This window comes from Vulpes lagopus, chromosome 4 (genome assembly GCF_018345385.1).
Source record: "Vulpes lagopus strain Blue_001 chromosome 4, ASM1834538v1, whole genome shotgun sequence".
Taxonomy (NCBI): domain Eukaryota; kingdom Metazoa; phylum Chordata; class Mammalia; order Carnivora; family Canidae; genus Vulpes; species Vulpes lagopus.
In genome coordinates this window covers 100,541,630-100,552,590 of record NC_054827.1, presented here as the reverse complement: position 1 = coordinate 100,552,590, position 10,961 = coordinate 100,541,630, and the positions used below count along the sequence as shown (strand labels likewise).

General features: G+C 39.4%; 1 protein-coding gene across 1 annotated transcript in view; it reads left to right on the top strand.

Annotated features, from left to right (window-relative positions):
- The first annotated feature begins 18 nt into the window (after positions 1–18).
- Positions 19–10,961, top strand: part of ASB7 (ankyrin repeat and SOCS box containing 7) — a 56,720-nt gene continuing 45,777 nt past the window's right edge. Inside the window, exons 1-2 of the mRNA XM_041752519.1 lie at positions 19–720; positions 872–966. The gene's annotated coding sequence lies outside the window, so the exon portion shown is untranslated. The remainder of the gene's footprint in view (positions 721–871; positions 967–10,961) is intronic.

The following is a 10,961-nucleotide window of genomic DNA, read 5'->3' as shown; positions in this document are numbered from 1 at the left end:
GGGGAAGCCGAGGGGGAAGTGAGCGAGACCAATCCGAAACGAGTCCCAGCCTCGGTCGGCACGCCTCTTCTAACTGTCGCGAATGCGCAGACGGCTTTACGGCAGGCAAGGGGTGGGGGCTGCCGTGGGTAAGGAGGAGAGAAGGAAGCAACCAACCAACCAAGTCGCCCCCACCCCCCACCCCCACCCACCCCAGACCTGGTTTACGGCTCCGGGCTCAGGCTCCTATGCGGCCGCTGATTGGCTGCTGAAGGCTTGGTCCCATCCCAGTGACCCCAAAGTGCTGGAGGGAGGGGGCGGGGGTGGCCCAGTGCAAAGTGCATCCCGAAAGCCCCCTGCCTGGAGCCCCCGCGGCTGGCACTTCGGACCCTGTATGACCTGGGACTTCGCTGCCCGGAGACCTCCCGTGTGCCCCCGTAGCTGGGAGCCTCCGGCCCGGAGCGCGGCAGCCCCTGCTCCGAGCCCTCAGACCGGGGCTGCCCCCCCACCCGAGCCGGGACTTCCTCCCTGCACCCCTGCCCCGAGGCTGCCCGGCGCTCAGGACCGTCGCCTCCGTTCTGCTCGGCTGTCCGGATGCTCGCCGGGCTCTCGGGCCGTGAGGCACCGAGAAGGATCAGGAACACCCGTGTCCGGCCCTGCCTGGAGTGTTTGTTCAATGGAGAAGTTGGTGAGTGTGGAGAAGCCTGAAAGGAGGAAGAGAAGCAGCAGCTGAGGAGACAGGTAAAGTCAGTTACCTCCGCCGAGGGGCCGGGCGCTGGCTGGGGAGGGAGAATCCCTGCTCCTTCCCTCCTGCCCTTACCACTCTTCCTTGGCTAACCCCTTCCTCACAGCCCCTGGGTCCCTGCACCACTCACAGGTCTCTGCGTTCCAGGTTTGAGCTGGCTGGAGGAGACGAGAGAGCACGAAGGGGTCAAGCCGCCCACCGGAGAAGCCGCAGAGAGCCTCTGCTCAGCATCCTCTATAAAGGTAATAAGCCAGACCTCCCCTCCCCCATTGTTTATTCCTGGCCCCTACCTCATTAGGCACTGCTTTCTTTTCAGCCTGGTTACCTGGAAATGCAGCTCTTTCCTGGCACCCAGTTTCCCCAGCAAGAACGAAACACTGCCTGTGCCTGATCCTTAAGATTTTAATTAATAACTTCTCTCTCAGAAGCGTATTTCCCTCTTTTCCTGTGTACCTTGTGTTTCCGTTCTTTGCATTATCCTTTCCGTGCACTGTACCATTTACTCTGCTCTGAGACTTTGAGACCTTTTTGTAGCCCCCCCCCCTTACTCTCTTAGGAATTCCTCAATTCCTTGTTAATTGCTTGTTAATTCTGAATGATTCTGCTTTTTAACTAAACCACAATTTTCTGTGTTCCCCTTATGTCTTCCTATCACCTTTCCTCCACTCCATCAGAAAATCTTTTCAGTTAACTGACAAGGGTTTAGTAGAGGAAGGCATAGTAGTGGCTTGAAATTTATGAGTTTCGAAAGATAATGTGACTTTTTTCTCGTGAAAAGTGAATCTGTGTACCTGGATAGTGTGGATAGTTGAAACCAGTTATTTGCCCCTGAAGCACTTGAGCATAATTAACTCTTGCAGCTTTTATGTGTGTTTCTGTGTGACAGATGTGGATGGGTCTTGAAACCGTTATATTTGTTACACCATAGATTTTCTAGAAGAACTTCCAAAACTTTATACAATATTTTGTTAATCAGTTGACACTCAAGAGTTTGAAAACACGGGAATGGTTTGGTGTTTTTAGAATCTAGGGCTTTGTTTCTGCACTCTTCATAGATAAGATCTCTTCAAAACCCTTACAGATAATTTGTTAGATTGAAATGTAAGCATCTCATTCGTGTGATCACATTTCTGCCGCTGTATTTTGTTGCTGCCTCTGAAAATGCATTAAAGGTAAGTGTAGGACATCCATGTAATTCCTAAGGAGGGAATATGATCAGGGAAATTATGTAAGAGTTAGTTCAGAAATTAGTCAAGTGAAGGACTTCTTTGCCATCCGGTAACAGGGGTATAAAGGGACTTGTTAATCTCAGAGTTATTTTAATATCTAAGATTGTTTAGGGAATACAAAGAAGTACTTAAAATAACAAGTTGTTAGGAAATTTTTGATTTACTCTGTTCCACTGGACTTTCTGCCTTTTACAAAAATAAATTAATGCCTTTCCTGATTATTTTTAATTGTGAAGACGTCACTCAAGATACTTTTAAGTTCTCTGAGGATTTGTGTTCTTGAGACCTGGAACTGGTCACCAAAGGGAGATTGTATGCTACTGAATGAGATTGAAAATAAGTACCTAGCAGTGATTAGATGTTCACCGTGAACATTTAGGATAGCCTTTATGTGTATATGGGATCCACTTCAATTCAGTAAAAGCTAGGCAGAAGTCTGTCAAGTTAAAGGGAATTTTCATTATTTAAATGTGCAAATTACCAGAGAAATGCCTAATGATGGCTTTAGGAATTGTTTTTTTTTTTTAATATGCTAACATACTTGAAGTATGTTTTTAAGGTACAAATGAATTATGTGTTTTCTATTCAGACCTTCTCACATAAATATTTTTTTTTCTACTTTAGATATAGAACTCTAGCATATTTTCACTTACAAGGGGTGTTATCACCTGAGATTTTAAGAGAGTGGGTCTGTGGCAAGTCAAGTATGCAAGGTATAGAGACGACACTCCTTTATCCTGGTTGCTAGGCAGGTCATTCTCATTGCTTAAATAATATTTCATCGATCCTCTCAGCTTTTAACAGTTTTTCTAAGATTAGGGAATATATATGTAAATGTAAATTGTTGACATCTGTTTCTAATATTAGCATGATTGAGAGTGTTTGGTCTAGGTTATGCTGAACATTTGAAATGTTTAATTTGGGTCATTATTTACCAACATGGACAGTTTATTTTTTTCAACCTGGTAGTTAATTTTGTGTTAATTCTCTTGCCAGGTACATGGGTTTTTAAGGGAAAGAAAGGTCCAGAACCTGATTTATTTGATAACCAAGTCTAGATTTATAGTCATATAGGGAAAATAACTGATTTTAATTGAAGATCTCAGTGATGCATCTTGAGGATGCTGTGGCCCTATACTTAATTGTCTTTATACCAGAAGTGATACCGTTCACAATTGCTTAATATTATGCTATACATAATATCTATTTTCTTTGCATGTGACTTTGGTAACATAGAAATTTCATACTATTCCTAAAAAGTCTGAAGTCAGATAAAGTTTATATAAGCATACCTAATATCTGACTTACAGACTTTCACTTCATTCCCAACTGAATACACTCCTTCAGTAGAGACTGATTGTCTCCCTTCTTGCAAACTTCCTTGGCACTGACATGATCATGCAAGACATGAGTTACTAAGATAATATTGACAAGACCTCCTCCGTTACAGTTCTTGTGGTTTAAGTCTTGAGTTGAGCCTGGATAAGTGAGTTATACAAATTCCTCTCTTGCCTCCTCCACATTCCACGAAAATGGTTGGTTTTTCTGCTGGAACGTATAAGAATTGTAGATAAGTTATGCATGATAATACACCCTTGTGTTACACGGAGGCCCAGCACTTTGGAGGAAATATGAATGCCCTTACTTGTTTTAGAACATAAACACCATGCTGACCATGTAGAGTGATACTAAAAAACACTTCTACTTTATTTTGGGTTCCAGGCTCTTGAATTCTACAAATAGTGCTGGTCAGTATAGACCTCAGCCATGTGGCACACTTTGGGCCTTATGATGTTGCTGCAGCCATCTATCTTTCCTCTTAGGACCTGTGAGCCAATGGTGGTTTTTGTTCCTCAGAGCCAATATCTTGGGTTGCTGATTTTGTTTTCATACCAGCCTGATCTCTGTTTGCTCTACAAAGAATTGCTTATTTCCTTTTTTGAGTAGCAAGCTGTTATCTTGTTTCTAGTTTGTGTGAAATCTGAAAGCACAGTTCTAAATTGTATCACTTAATCCAAAAAATGTGTGGACTTTTAGTGAAAATAATATGCAAAAAGCCATTAGTGACTAATCATTTATGCTGAAGGAAACTGGGGACATGTGGCAGATCTGGTAGAAGTTTTATACAATTTTAGACAGGTCTTAAATATATTTTGTTTTGTAGTTATTTTACACTTCACTCTGTTCCATGAATATGAACTTCTTTTAATTATGTGAAGCAAGAAATTTGGTTTCACCTTAATGCAGTTCACTTGGCATCTTTTTGGAATTTACTGGTAACAGCTTAATTCCTAAATTTATAGTTTCTAGAATGGTCAACAGCGTAAAAGCTCAGAGGCCTGGATGATTTTCTTTTGACCTCCACGTAAAGTAGAAAAGATGGACTCGTAAAAGTTAAACACACAATTCAACACACTACCAGGCAATGAAACCTCACATAAAAACGATATACGTGGGGGAAGTGGCTCCTTTTGATAAATAATTCTGAAGTCTTCCTTGTTTGTGTATTTTTTTTTTTCTCTTTTCTGACTGGAACCTGAAATGGCATTCCTAAGATTGCACCCTCAGAATTTTAGTCATTCTGAGTCATTAGTTTAAAGCAACTCACATTTACATATATTTCTTTAGAAAATTGCCTCCTTGGCCATATTATTTTGTTTTATAGGTGACTTGAGGAGCACTCAGATTTTCAACCTTCTCCTTGAAGGGAAATAGACTGTTTTCCTATCTCATCTGTAGACTTCTGTAATTTTTAATAGACACCCTTAGCACTGGATGGTGTATTAACTCTTTCTGTTCAATAGTCTTTTTAAAAAAATTTACTCATAAGTGGATAGTTCTACCCTGTTCAGTGCAAACTCGTACAATACCAAGATCAAATGTATTACTTGTCTGGTGCCTTGGACTATTGTAGTGGATATTTTGGTAATAAGTCATTGCCCTTCATAATTTAAGGGATGCAGCTGACAGGAATTATGTGTGCGTGGTACATGGATGTTTGTTTCTTCTGGCAAAGACTGATGCATGTACAAGAGTGCTTTTTTGGTTTAAACCTATGGTTATTATTTATAGCACTTTGGTGTTGTTAGAAGAGAGAAAATGATCTTAACGTTTCTAGGGGTAATTAAGTATGCAGAACTCTCTATTAAAAGTTCTACCAAGAGGTAACACCAGTGGCCAAGGCCCATCCGTGTGCCAAACACATGTCAGGCACTCAGTGGACTTCCATTTGTGTGACCAAAGAGCCCAGACAGCATTATCACAAGTTGCTGTGGTTTGTGCACCTTTCTTGTGGAGAGAAACAGTCCCTTCATCTTTTATCACAGCCTTTTCTTGATACTACTAATAAATTAATACCATTTCATATTTTCCTCCATCCCCACTCCCACTTTGCTTGTCTTCCTCCCTGTGCACCCCCCATCTTCCTCCATGGGTAGATGGAAGGCAGTAAGAGAACAAGGATTCTTAGAGGCTTGAAACCATGGAGGGCCAGCTCCGCTTCTCTTGGGAGGCAGGGGATACCAAGACACCCTTAGAAACAAGGCACCCAGTGGTATTGATACCTGAAATGTAGAAAACAATCACCTGTTCATTTGTGGAAAATGCTGGAGGCTCATCACTGGATATCTCAGTAGGCTTTCTTTAAACAAATCTTTAGTATAGTTTTAGATTCATAGAAAAAACATGCACAGATAGTACAGGATTCCCGTATACTCCACACCCAGTTTCCGCTAACATCTTGTATTAATAGATGCATTTCTCACAGTTAATGAACCAACAGTGAACATTATTATTAATTAAAATCCATATCCAGATTTTCTTAGCTTTTATCTAATGCCTTTTTCTGTTCCAGGTTACCATCTAGGACACCATATTACATTTAGTCATGTAAGCTCTTTTGGGCCATGACGTTTCTCAGCCTTCCTTGTGTTTTGATGACCTTGATATTTTGAAGAGTACTGGTCAGGTATCTTGTAGATGTCCCTCAATTAGAATTTGTCTGGTATTTTTCTCAAGATTAGACTGAGGTAAAAAAAAAAAAAAAAAAAAGATTAGACTGAGGTTATGGGCTTTGGAGGGAAAGATCACCAAGTTAAAATTGCTGTTCTCTTCATATTGTACTCATAACACAACTTAGCACTGCTGCTGTTAATCATGATCACTGGGCTAGGATGGTGTCTTTCAGGTTTCTCACCATAAAATTGCTCTTTCCGTTCCTTTCCATGCTATCCTCCTTGGAAGGAGGTCACTATGCATGGCCTACACTAAAGGGGAGGGAAGTTATGCCCTACTCTTTGAGTAGGGAGCATCTATACAAATCTTTGGAATTACGCACAGGAGATTTTGGTTCTCCTCCCTTCCTTTATTCAACCAGTTATAGCAATATGGGCATATCGATATTTATTCTGTACTTTGAGTTAGAATCCAACTTGATTATCTTGTTCAAATTGTTCTGTCTTGGCTGATGAGAGCTCTCTTTAGTTGGCTCCTGTGCTCCAGTAACATACCCCCATCACTGCATTTTTCTTTGAGCACTTCCTTTTTGGCACAATGAGATGCCCCAGGCTCACCTTACATGTGTATTTTCTTGCCCCACTCTCCGAATTGGGCATTTCTGTAAGAATGGTTCTGTATTTTTTTTTTTTTTTTTTTTTTTTTTGCTGCTGGCCCTGTGGTAGGAGCTGTTCTGTTATGTCTAATTCAGTTTTTTAGAAACACTAGGCAGTTTGTAAGTCAAATATTATTTCCAAGCGCCTCTTGGCCAACTCTCTGGCCTTCCTTGAAAAGTTTGATGAGGGAAAAAAAAATGTATGGAAAAAGGAAAGAGTCAAAGTGGACTGTACTGATTTGGTTTGGTTGAAAATTCTGGTGTGCACCCAGCAGCCCCTGTGACTGCCACTCTTCGCTAGAGCCTGTCGAGTTGCCAGGTGGTCCGACCTTTCCTGTTTAAGTGACATAGGGCTGATCTTATGATTCTTAATTAATTAATAACTTCTCTCTCAGAAGCGTATTTCCCTCTTTTTCCTGTGTACCTTGTGTTTCCGTTCTTTGCATTATCCTTTCCGTGCACTGTACCATTTACTCTGCTCTGAGACTTTGAGACCTTTTTGTAGCCCCCCCCCCTTACTCTCTTAGGAATTCCTCAATTCCTTGTTAATTGCTTGTTAATTCTGAATGATTCTGCTTTTTAACTAAACCACAATTTTCTGTGTTCCCCTTATGTCTTCCTATCACCTTTCCTCCACTCCATCAGAAAATCTTTTCAGTTAACTGACAAGGGTTTAGTAGAGGAAGGCATAGTAGTGGCTTGAAATTTATGAGTTTCGAAAGATAATGTGACTTTTTTCTCGTGAAAAGTGAATCTGTGTACCTGGATAGTGTGGATAGTTGAAACCAGTTATTTGCCCCTGAAGCACTTGAGCATAATTAACTCTTGCAGCTTTTATGTGTGTTTCTGTGTGACAGATGTGGATGGGTCTTGAAACCGTTATATTTGTTACACCATAGATTTTCTAGAAGAACTTCCAAAACTTTATACAATATTTTGTTAATCAGTTGACACTCAAGAGTTTGAAAACACGGGAATGGTTTGGTGTTTTTAGAATCTAGGGCTTTGTTTCTGCACTCTTCATAGATAAGATCTCTTCAAAACCCTTACAGATAATTTGTTAGATTGAAATGTAAGCATCTCATTCGTGTGATCACATTTCTGCCGCTGTATTTTGTTGCTGCCTCTGAAAATGCATTAAAGGTAAGTGTAGGACATCCATGTAATTCCTAAGGAGGGAATATGATCAGGGAAATTATGTAAGAGTTAGTTCAGAAATTAGTCAAGTGAAGGACTTCTTTGCCATCCGGTAACAGGGGTATAAAGGGACTTGTTAATCTCAGAGTTATTTTAATATCTAAGATTGTTTAGGGAATACAAAGAAGTACTTAAAATAACAAGTTGTTAGGAAATTTTTGATTTACTCTGTTCCACTGGACTTTCTGCCTTTTACAAAAATAAATTAATGCCTTTCCTGATTATTTTTAATTGTGAAGACGTCACTCAAGATACTTTTAAGTTCTCTGAGGATTTGTGTTCTTGAGACCTGGAACTGGTCACCAAAGGGAGATTGTATGCTACTGAATGAGATTGAAAATAAGTACCTAGCAGTGATTAGATGTTCACCGTGAACATTTAGGATAGCCTTTATGTGTATATGGGATCCACTTCAATTCAGTAAAAGCTAGGCAGAAGTCTGTCAAGTTAAAGGGAATTTTCATTATTTAAATGTGCAAATTACCAGAGAAATGCCTAATGATGGCTTTAGGAATTGTTTTTTTTTTTTTAATATGCTAACATACTTGAAGTATGTTTTTAAGGTACAAATGAATTATGTGTTTTCTATTCAGACCTTCTCACATAAATATTTTTTTTTCTACTTTAGATATAGAACTCTAGCATATTTTCACTTACAAGGGGTGTTATCACCTGAGATTTTAAGAGAGTGGGTCTGTGGCAAGTCAAGTATGCAAGGTATAGAGACGACACTCCTTTATCCTGGTTGCTAGGCAGGTCATTCTCATTGCTTAAATAATATTTCATCGATCCTCTCAGCTTTTAACAGTTTTTCTAAGATTAGGGAATATATATGTAAATGTAAATTGTTGACATCTGTTTCTAATATTAGCATGATTGAGAGTGTTTGGTCTAGGTTATGCTGAACATTTGAAATGTTTAATTTGGGTCATTATTTACCAACATGGACAGTTTATTTTTTTCAACCTGGTAGTTAATTTTGTGTTAATTCTCTTGCCAGGTACATGGGTTTTTAAGGGAAAGAAAGGTCCAGAACCTGATTTATTTGATAACCAAGTCTAGATTTATAGTCATATAGGGAAAATAACTGATTTTAATTGAAGATCTCAGTGATGCATCTTGAGGATGCTGTGGCCCTATACTTAATTGTCTTTATACCAGAAGTGATACCGTTCACAATTGCTTAATATTATGCTATACATAATATCTATTTTCTTTGCATGTGACTTTGGTAACATAGAAATTTCATACTATTCCTAAAAAGTCTGAAGTCAGATAAAGTTTATATAAGCATACCTAATATCTGACTTACAGACTTTCACTTCATTCCCAACTGAATACACTCCTTCAGTAGAGACTGATTGTCTCCCTTCTTGCAAACTTCCTTGGCACTGACATGATCATGCAAGACATGAGTTACTAAGATAATATTGACAAGACCTCCTCCGTTACAGTTCTTGTGGTTTAAGTCTTGAGTTGAGCCTGGATAAGTGAGTTATACAAATTCCTCTCTTGCCTCCTCCACATTCCACGAAAATGGTTGGTTTTTCTGCTGGAACGTATAAGAATTGTAGATAAGTTATGCATGATAATACACCCTTGTGTTACACGGAGGCCCAGCACTTTGGAGGAAATATGAATGCCCTTACTTGTTTTAGAACATAAACACCATGCTGACCATGTAGAGTGATACTAAAAAACACTTCTACTTTATTTTGGGTTCCAGGCTCTTGAATTCTACAAATAGTGCTGGTCAGTATAGACCTCAGCCATGTGGCACACTTTGGGCCTTATGATGTTGCTGCAGCCATCTATCTTTCCTCTTAGGACCTGTGAGCCAATGGTGGTTTTTGTTCCTCAGAGCCAATATCTTGGGTTGCTGATTTTGTTTTCATACCAGCCTGATCTCTGTTTGCTCTACAAAGAATTGCTTATTTCCTTTTTTGAGTAGCAAGCTGTTATCTTGTTTCTAGTTTGTGTGAAATCTGAAAGCACAGTTCTAAATTGTATCACTTAATCCAAAAAATGTGTGGACTTTTAGTGAAAATAATATGCAAAAAGCCATTAGTGACTAATCATTTATGCTGAAGGAAACTGGGGACATGTGGCAGATCTGGTAGAAGTTTTATACAATTTTAGACAGGTCTTAAATATATTTTGTTTTGTAGTTATTTTACACTTCACTCTGTTCCATGAATATGAACTTCTTTTAATTATGTGAAGCAAGAAATTTGGTTTCACCTTAATGCAGTTCACTTGGCATCTTTTTGGAATTTACTGGTAACAGCTTAATTCCTAAATTTATAGTTTCTAGAATGGTCAACAGCGTAAAAGCTCAGAGGCCTGGATGATTTTCTTTTGACCTCCACGTAAAGTAGAAAAGATGGACTCGTAAAAGTTAAACACACAATTCAACACACTACCAGGCAATGAAACCTCACATAAAAACGATATACGTGGGGGAAGTGGCTCCTTTTGATAAATAATTCTGAAGTCTTCCTTGTTTGTGTATTTTTTTTTTTCTCTTTTCTGACTGGAACCTGAAATGGCATTCCTAAGATTGCACCCTCAGAATTTTAGTCATTCTGAGTCATTAGTTTAAAGCAACTCACATTTACATATATTTCTTTAGAAAATTGCCTCCTTGGCCATATTATTTTGTTTTATAGGTGACTTGAGGAGCACTCAGATTTTCAACCTTCTCCTTGAAGGGAAATAGACTGTTTTCCTATCTCATCTGTAGACTTCTGTAATTTTTAATAGACACCCTTAGCACTGGATGGTGTATTAACTCTTTCTGTTCAATAGTCTTTTTAAAAAAATTTACTCATAAGTGGATAGTTCTACCCTGTTCAGTGCAAACTCGTACAATACCAAGATCAAATGTATTACTTGTCTGGTGCCTTGGACTATTGTAGTGGATATTTTGGTAATAAGTCATTGCCCTTCATAATTTAAGGGATGCAGCTGACAGGAATTATGTGTGCGTGGTACATGGATGTTTGTTTCTTCTGGCAAAGACTGATGCATGTACAAGAGTGCTTTTTTGGTTTAAACCTATGGTTATTATTTATAGCACTTTGGTGTTGTTAGAAGAGAGAAAATGATCTTAACGTTTCTAGGGGTAATTAAGTATGCAGAACTCTCTATTAAAAGTTCTACCAAGAGGTAACACCAGTGGCCAAGGCCCATCCGTGTGCCA